Genomic DNA, 9,889 nt, shown 5'->3' with positions numbered 1-9,889 from the left:
ATTGCTTGTTTTGTCACAAACTGAAATTAGGTGGTGAAGTATTAGTAAACCAGAAAATGGCATAGTGCACTTTTAAAATTTTCAGAGTTTATGTAACTCTGGCCAACACTGGTTATTATTGTCTTCACTCTACATTGGTTTTAAGTGTTAAATCGATTCCATCTTAGTATTTTATATATTTTTTCCTTACTACCATTTAACATGAGGGTGTAAACACTTCTTATATAAATTATATGTAATTCAAGGGACCAGACGATGAAGGGTAAAGTTGTCCCTAGATGCTGATCTTGGGTCAGTTTTGAGTTTTCCCCACTAATGGTTAAGGTTATGATTGGCGGAGGGGAAGGCTAGATCAAGAGAAACTTCACCCCGTAATGGTCTAGACATTGTTTGGCAGGGACACTTTGACAGTCTTTATTTCTGAGATGTGGGAGGACTTTTGGATGATGCAGCTGGTGGTGGTAGTCCCTGTGGCGCAGCACTGCCCCTGGGCCAAGTTAGTCAGAGCCATGGCAGCGTGGATCTCTCTCCACTCTGCCTCCTCCCTCCTCTGGCTTCTCTCACTCTTCCCCTCACTGCGAATGACATAAAGGAGAGATTTTGAGATTTAGAGCCTAGACCGTATCATTAATGCACACTCCCCAAGATGAAATCATCATTCACAACAGGAAGACTTCCTACTAACAGACAACAGCCATAGAAATGCATCTGCCTAGACTGCCATTATTTGCTCATCCCAATGTGGGTGTGCCACAACAAAAGGTTGCATTATTACATGTTTATGAATAATACTAAATCTTTATGCCAGACTGTGAAGTGAATATGTCTTCTTTCTTATGCATCTAGAGCGCTTATACTCGCTATAAAGAATGGTACACTGGATAGAAGGGGTCCATAAACAAACAAACAAACAAACATACTCTTACCTGTCACATCTAGTTGATGCATAGTTCACTGTGTCTGAAAACATGGATAGAAAAAAGCCAGACTTACATTTATTGTACAGGAAAGGCCAATTAATGATAAAGTATGGAGTTTTCTGGAACCTATACTTCGCAAATATTTATTTACATACAGTTCCAGTCAAGTTTGCACACATTGTAGAATAATAGTGAAGACATCATAACTATGAAATAACACATATGGAATGATGTAGTAACCAATGAGTAGGTGTGTCAAAACTTTTGACTGGTACTATGTATGAGTGTTTGTTGGCATTGTGTTCTCTATTCATATTTTTCAGTTTCTGTGTGCATTACAGTATTTACATATGTGTGTGTGTGTGTGTGTGTGTGCACATGTGCACTTTAACTGCGCCAGAGGGCCTTAACTCACTGAAGTACTCCAGTCTGGCTGCTCATAAGCACTCCGGCCAAAACAAATGCAATTATGTTTCTCCTGTGCCTTTTCAGATGGAAAAATACAATATCTGTGCAGTGTCATGAATGCAGACACTCTGTTTCCAGGTCTCTAGAGCTCGTTTGCATCCATAAAGTTATTTCACTGTTTTTCAATCCACCCTCTGCCCTCTCCCTTTATGTTTGGCTGAGGACTGCAGATCATCATACATCATAGAAATGTGTATGGGAGTATTGTGTGAATGAGCGACATGTACTGTAATACTCCCTCTATGGATCTTTAGTGGCAGTGTCTCACCTTCTGGGTGTCTTTGGTTCCACTAAACATATTGATTTGAGCTCAAATGTTGGTTTATCAATCTACAAAATGCACTTTGTTTATAGTTTGGGTGTTATCATCATTTTTTATGATTCGGTTTATAAATGAGTAAGAAATAGTGTGTTGATTTGCATGTTTGCTCACACGTTTTTCATGTGAACACAGCAGTAGGGCTATCTGTTTTGTTGAGACAAGTCAGAAGGACCAAAATATATTTCTCTTCAGGGAGCTATGAGCAGGAAAATTAGAGGCCAATTGCGAGCATACAAAATGCTGCTTTCAATATTCGCTGCCTGAAACATCTCAGACTCCTATTTCTATAACAAGGCCCAGGCCAAGAGCAACTATAGGCAGACAATAAATCAGCCTCTCACATTTTGCTACTGAATGTCTCTACACTTTTTTGGTGGTTCTGACATTTATGTTTAAAAAAAACCAACAGTACTTTCTGGAGACCTATTACTAAATAAAAATGCACATGTAAATCATTATGGGGAAATTGTACTCTGCTGTGTTTTTCTCTGCGTCATTTATGTTTTACAAGAATTATCCAGTCATCTGACCTGGGACATCAACTACAACAAATATTAAATTCCTTTGCTTACTCTGAAAATAACATTACCATTCTGATCATAGAAGTCATGAACTCATAAAGTAGTGTTGCACAACCCTGGACTTCAAGGGGATGCAGGGCAGAGAGTTTTCACTTGCCCTCCAAAGTTAGTCAGAGCTGGATTGGCACTACAGATCGAAATCAGTTGCTAATTGAGAGAGATTGAAACCAAGCTACCAAGAAGTATAACTGTTCATCTAGGGTATCAGAAAACGAGGAACTTCTGTCTCGCCATGAATGTTTTCATTTTGCAACAAACTAGGTTAAAAAAAGGTGCAGTGTCCTCACTCCATATAAAACATGAATCCAGTAAGATTTATTAGTCTCTGGCTCCTTGAAGGGAAAGACCACTTGTTATAGTTTAACAGCATATTTCAACGTCAAGATCCCCAGTGTGTAGACGCTTTCTGAAGACTTTCACTTGGCAGGCAGATTTAGTGTTTGATGACCTGTCGTTATATTGGACATCCAAGAAACAACACTAATTAGCATGTCCCAGATAGGCGTAGTGACTCTTTTACCCCTCCCCAGTGCAGTGTAAAAAAGCGTTAACGTTCTGAGTTCTTTCGTGACTGCATCAAGGTTCAGCACTGCTCTCCACTCCCATTCCAGAGAAGCTCTGAGCACCCTCTAAATACTCCAGGGACACACCAAAAAAGTTGCTGTGTGCCTGTATAGAAATCTGAAATGTTTCTTGATATCTGAATGTAATGTTCTGTTCTACCAATGTTCTGTTGGTAGCCTACCCTAAAACTAGGTATTTTGTGACATAGGCTAATGAGGTAAGAAATGTATGTGATATATACTGTAATGTCTTTATAAACCAATTTGAGAAACTATACTTGCAACTTTGAGTGTAGAGATAATTATTTGAACTTCCAGAAGCAAGTCTGTGGTGCTTTAGTAACAGGGTCTAAGCAAAAATCCACATTGAAACGCCATTTGTATCAGAAACTTTGGCAAAGGTCCTCATGTCTCACCTTGGGGACAATAAAATCTCAGACATTCTGTAATTTACCCTGATATCTGCTATTTTCCACCATGGCAAGGAGGCAACACACTAGAATATGGATCATGGAAATCATAGGACCAATGAAGTAGTCTACTACTTTGTCTTTGGCTCAACAAGATCAAGGATTTTATAAGCAATGGATTTAGATTTCAGCACAAGTTCTTATTAGCTGTTGCTTTGGTTCCAGGACCTTTCTGGAGTTTAGAGTTGTCAACCTGATTTAGGGCAGTGCTCCTAACTTCAGGTCCTGAAGTGCACCCAAGTGTCAAACATATCTCCCTCTAACCTAGTTGTGAAAGCTTTCAACATTGACAGATAAGACCAACTGAATGAACAGAAGTTCTGCAAACCTAAAGCGGCAAATCTTAAAGCTGCAATACAACTTTTTGGGCGACACGACCAAATTTACGTAGAAATGTGAGTTATAGATCTGTCCTTCTCATTGAAAGCAAGTCTATGAAGCGGTAGATCTGTTCTATGTATGCTATATCTGTGCTTTTTGTTTCTCAAAATCATTTTCACTTGGTTAATAATACAAATCGGAATAAAAATGATAAACATCTAAAAGTTAAAGTGCCACCTCTGCAATATGGACACATTGGTTCACCATGATCCATTGGCAGCTAAATAAATGAGGCAGCCTAGGCCAATGTAGCAGTAGGCCTATAACTTCTATTGTTAACTAAGTAAAAATGCATAAATCTGACAAATAAAAACGTAAAATATCCTGATGAAAATGCAGGTACTTTTATCTCTCTATACTCCGCCTGTCTGTCACCTTTCTATCTGTCTTACTGGGTCCAGCCCAATGACTGTATATGAAGGTCCAGCCCTAAGCTTGCATACTTGCAACATTATATCAACTAACCTATTCTGGACCCTGAGAGTTTCCACACCAGTGAGCTCCGGACAGACACAGCTGTTTTTGCGCAAAAGGAAACGTGTTCAGGTAGGCTAATTTATGAGGTTTCCACTGGATATATGGGATACTCGAAGCATGACGTTTTGGTCTTTCACACCGAAGCCTGGTGATTATCGAGGGGGAGAGTGTTGGAAAGATTTTTCAAATACTGTGAGCAAATATTGTTCACAATGGATGCATTTTTTTTAAACTAACTTTATTGAAAAAATTACTGAGAAGCTCAGCTTTTTAGCAGTGGTGAGTTAAGACAATCAGAAATCAGACATCCAGTTAGCCTATGTGTGCTAATGCTCGCACGCTCCATCAACATAGGATAGAAAAACCAGATATGTGCTCATTGCTCACATGGAGCGCTTCAAACAAAATGCAATGAAAACATTGACAAAACTCGTAAATGATGGTATGAAATCAAACAAAACTTGTTTCTCAGAAGTGTAGCTGGTTGTGACGCTTTCACTCCAACTTCACAGTAAATTACTGTAGGCCTAAATAAAACCTCTTTGGGATAGGGGGCAGCATTTTCACTTTTGGATAAATAGCGTGCCCAATTTCAACTTCCTGCTACTCATGCCAAGAATATAAGATATGCATATTATTAGTAGATTTAGATAGAAAACACTGACATTTCTAAAACTGTTTGAATCATGTCTGTGAGTATAACAGGAACTTATGTAGCAGGCGAAACCCTGAGGACTAACCATTCAGAATTATTTATTTTTGAGGTCACTGTCTGTTCATTGGGTTCGCATGGGGAAATGATATTTCTTAGGCATTTGTTTGCAGTTCCTACCGCTTCCACTGGATGTCACCAGTCTTTAGAATTTGGTTGAGGTTATTCCTTTGTGCAATGAAGAAATACGGCCATTTTGGAAAGGGTAACGCTGTTGAGAGTTGGGCAATACTTGAAAAGCGCCAAATAAATGGACATTTTGGATATATATGGATGGAATTAATCGAACAAAAGGACCATTTGTGATGTTTATGGGACATATTGGAGTGACAACAAAAGAAGCTCGTCAAAGGTAAGGCATGATTTCTATTTTATTTCTGCGTTTTGTGTAGCAACTGCAGGGTTGAAATATGCGACTCTCTTTGGTTACTGTTGTGCTATCATCAGATAGTAGCATCTTATGCTTTCACCGAAAACACTTTTTAAAGTCTGACATGTTGGCTGAATTCACAACGAGTGTAGCTTTAATTTAGTATCTTACATGTGTGATTTAATGAAAGTTAGATTTTTATATAATTTTATTTGAATCTGGCGCTCTGCATTTTCCCTGGCTTTTGGCCAAGTGAGATGCGACTGTCCCCCTATCCTAGAGAGGTTTAATCCATGCATTAACAGAAATTAATGTAACCAAATGACTAACGATAAATGTACTACTGGTGACGTGTAATGGGGAATTTATGAAAATAAACATTCAAAGGGAAAACAATTTGCAAAAAACAATATTGTGCGAGAACTGTCAGGAGACAGCTGAGCCAATCTGGAGAGAGACTTGCCTATATCTTTGCCACACACACCCCTCCCCTTCTTCTTGTCACAACATTTCCAATTATACTGAAGACACATTATCTTCACATATTTTAGATGCATTGTGTTTCACTGACAGCCGCATCTTAATAATCAGCTAGACCTATTGCCACTCGCGCTGCCCAAATTGAGGTCCTCCCAACTAGGCATAGGCCTACACGCTTGAGGTATGAAACAATAAAGCTTTAAAATAAGCTAATGAAGTCATGCTCTCTGGTGAAGTATTTTGAATAATTTTATTTCTGTATACAGTAGGCAGGAGTAATTATATATTTTTGGCAAATGTAATTCCATTTACTCTAGGCTGCAGTGATACTGTTGCCAAATCTGTTCCTATGCTTAGGTTACTCCTCAGAGCACCCTTCTATGCACAATATCTTCCCATGGCTATGCCTCCGCCTCAAAATTTGCAAAATTGCATGAAATGTATTATAAAATTGCAAAATCTTCTCTCTGCCCCATAGCAAAATGTGTAGAAATGCAGCAAACTTGCTGTAAAAAAGCTAAATGTTCTCTAAACGCCATGGCAAATTGTGCAGAATTGTACAAAATGAACTATAAAATGTAACTTTGTGGTCCCCACCCCCATCAGAGTTGCCCATCCCTGGTTTAGACGATACAATGATTCTCTACATAATGACTGCTTGTTTTGTCACGTAAACTAAAATTAGGCAAACTATTCGAATTTTAGCAACCAGGAAATGGTGGAGCTATTTCTGCATATTCTACCGTTAACCCTTGAAGTAAACATACTAGCTAACATACTGTAGCTTTACAATGACTGGACTCGGTTGTGGATCAGTGACATGGTATGTTAGCTAGTATGTCTGCATATGCATATGACATCTCTTATATCCTGCATATGGCAGCGTTCTGTAGACTTTGTTCAGCATTTCAAGTAAAGTGTCTCCAAAGAATAAGAAATCCCTTACCCATATGGTAGAGAGAGTTTGCCTCTGCCTCAGAGGAAGAAGGCGAGACAAGGTCGTCGTCACACTCGTTGGAGCTGAACGACCCTGAGTGGTTCCTCAGGTGGGACTTTGTGACGTCATCAGGGGTTGCCATCACGTGTCGTAGGGTGTCGTTAATGTACCGGTTCAGCAAGCTGCTCTTGTACTTGGGGGGTGGAGAGACATAGTCGTCACTGAAGGCAGGATCAGTCCTGTTCTCCTGTTTGATGACACTCTTAAGTGAGGGCCTGGAGAGCTCTGGTTGGCTAGCTGGAGTTTGTAAGTGACACTCATCATCTGCAAAAAATATATATATAAAATAATAATGTTGGTCCTCCGTCAACTGCCTTTGGTCTCCAAAAGAGGCTCAACATCTCAAACATACATTTTTAAGTTTCAATTGCAGTGTTAAAAGGTCAGCAACTCTATTAGTAAAAAAAATACACAGAGAGTTCATTTCGCATAACATAAATTCAGTGGTGTAAAGTACTTAAGTAAAAATACTTTAAAGTACTACTTACGTATTTTTGTGGGTGTCTGTACTTTACTTTACTATTTATATTTCTGGCAACTTTTACTTCTACTTCACTCCATTCCGAAATAAAATAATGTGCTTTTTACTCCAAATATTTTCCCTGACACTCAAAAGTACTCGTTACGTATTGAAAGGAAAATTGTTAAATTCACACACTTATCAAGAGAATGTCCCTGGTCATCCCTACTGCATCTGATCTGGCAGACTCACTAAACACAAATGCTTTGTTTGTCAAATATGTCTGAGTGAGTGTGCCCCTGGCTATCCATCAATAAAATAAAGAACATTGTGCTGTCTGGTTTGCTTAATATAAGGAATTTGAAATAATTTATACTTTTACTTTTGATACTAAAGTACATTTTAGCAATACCATTTACTTTTGATACTTAAGTACATCTTAGCAATTCAATTTACTTTTGAGACTTAAGTATTTTTAAAACCAAATACTTTTAGACTTTTACTCAATTAGTATTTTACTGGGTGAGTTTTACTTTTACTTGAGTCATTTTCTATTAAGGTATCTTTACTTTTACTCAAGTATGACAATTTAGTACTTTTTCCACCACTGCATAAATTCACACCCTTCAGTGTTATTGTAGAGTGAATTTCTTGCTAATGGCTGGTGTTCATTTTTACAGTTACAGAAATGAAAAAAGTGTAACATTAACTCTGTGTGGTATGGGACACTATAGACACTTGGGGAGTGTTAAAACGAACACTTAGAATGTTTGAGGTTACATCCCCAGCTATAACCCTGCTTAGCCTACCCCCAGTCTCTCTTACCCTCAGAGTTGGTGTCTTCACTGCTGACACTCATTCTTTCAGCGTTGCCCTGGATGTATTTATTGTAGAGTTTGATCCGTAGAGCCCAACTTAAGTCTGGCTGACTCACTGTGTTCTTCAACCTCCGCCGGGCATTGGCAAACCAGTTTGAGACCTGCAACATAAGCATAATAAAAGGAAAAAAGGAACATTAATTTGATGAATTTCAGAACTTCAACTTGTCAGCTAACAAAATGTCTGACTAGCTTCTGCTTTTTTCTTCCATGGTAGTATCCATGTGACCAAACCCATACCTTGCTTTGAGGGGTGTGTGGTTTGCCTTAGCTCACCTGTACTAAAGTCATGTGGGACCCCAGCGCGAGCAGGACCTTCTCTGTCTTGGTGGGGTAGGGGTTTTCCTTGTGTTTGTACAGCCACTGCTTAAGAGGCCTCGCCATGTCCTGAAGCGCCTGGCGCTTGTGGCAAACTTTGACCCCGCCCAGACAAGACCTGTGTGTAAGGTGAAATATGATAGAACTATGCTTATTCTTCTGATGGGAGAGGAGTTGCCATCATTTCATGGTTTATTACAAGGATAGGGTTGCTATACCTGATATTTCACTAGGACCAAAAATCAGCCCGCGCATAGCACTAACTTTGCTGATAACTTAGTTGAAAAATGTACTTTCTATGAATGGGATGTGTAGTTGTCTCTTAAGATTCATGCACTAAGTTGCTCTGGATAAAAGTGTCTGCTAAATTACTCAAATGTAAACGTTATGTAAATGTATTTTTGGTGGGAATCCATAGATGTCACTGTTGGGCTGTGTAAGCAATCTAAAGTTTGCTCTCAGTGATGGGTCAGGTTCCTTAAATATACAGATATAACCTGGTTCTCCCAATTATTTTGAACATGCTTTTTGATCATGATCATATCCGTCATCTCCTTGCAATTTGAATAAGTAATGTCTAACATACACAACACTTACAATTTATTTTCCATATGACAACATTTTTGCAGCATTACAGACAATGTTCAATATATTTCATAAAATATAAAGTGTTTTTTTGTGTGAAAAAAAACATATAAATGCAAATATGGGGCTGCACTGGAGATATTTAAGCTGTGCAAAAATACATCTGATCAATTATCACGTTTCCATCCACAGTTTTTATGAGAGTAAAGTCATATGGTATATAACAAATCACGACAGCTGTGATGGAAACAGGAGATGTCGGTACAGTTTTAGAAATGCTGACAGAGAATTTGTTTGTTCGACATGATGGGATCTTTTTGTGTCTGTAAAATTAGTTCATGTGAGAAATGGTGGTGGAATTTATGCGCAAATATTGATATAATAACAAGAAGTAAACTTGGAGTCACTCGATGATGTGGTGTGTGTTCCACTACGACTCAGGAAACCGTGCAGTTTATTAGGCTACAGATTAAATCAATTATGGTGATGGAGCTTGATGCTCCTATACAATAAATATTTAGGGTCTTATTCTGGTGACAGGATGATCGATACTTGACTACCATTTGACAAATAGAAATATTCTCGCTCTTATCCATAATATTCTCATCAGTATCTGTATCCACGAGCTGTTGGCTAGAGTGTACGTGCTAAGACCAGTCTTGGCCATTTGCCATTTAACTCAAACTCAGAACTTTCGTTAGATTTGAACATGCACAGGAAACATGGTGAACTTTATATTTTTATTCGGTACATGAAAACTTAAGCGAAAAATTACATTTTGTGTGCACTACATTTAGTGGAAACCCACCACTGGTAGGAAAATGTGCATAATTGGACGGAAACCTAGGTACAGTTTTTTTTTATTTTGCCCTTTGTAAATTGCGATGTATATGACCAAAAAAATTTA

The 9,889-nt window shown here is 38.5% G+C and overlaps 1 pseudogene; it reads right to left on the bottom strand.

The window, feature by feature from the left end:
* Window positions 1-295: 295 nt before the first annotated feature.
* LOC109875378 (homeobox protein Mohawk-like) lies at window positions 296-9,649 on the bottom strand (annotated as a pseudogene).
* Between the last annotated feature and the right edge of the window lie 240 nt (window positions 9,650-9,889).

This window comes from Oncorhynchus kisutch, linkage group LG30 (genome assembly GCF_002021735.2).
Source record: "Oncorhynchus kisutch isolate 150728-3 linkage group LG30, Okis_V2, whole genome shotgun sequence".
NCBI lineage: Eukaryota > Metazoa > Chordata > Actinopteri > Salmoniformes > Salmonidae > Oncorhynchus > Oncorhynchus kisutch.
Note: the sequence above shows the minus strand (reverse complement) of the source record. Positions and strands in the feature narration are given on the sequence as shown.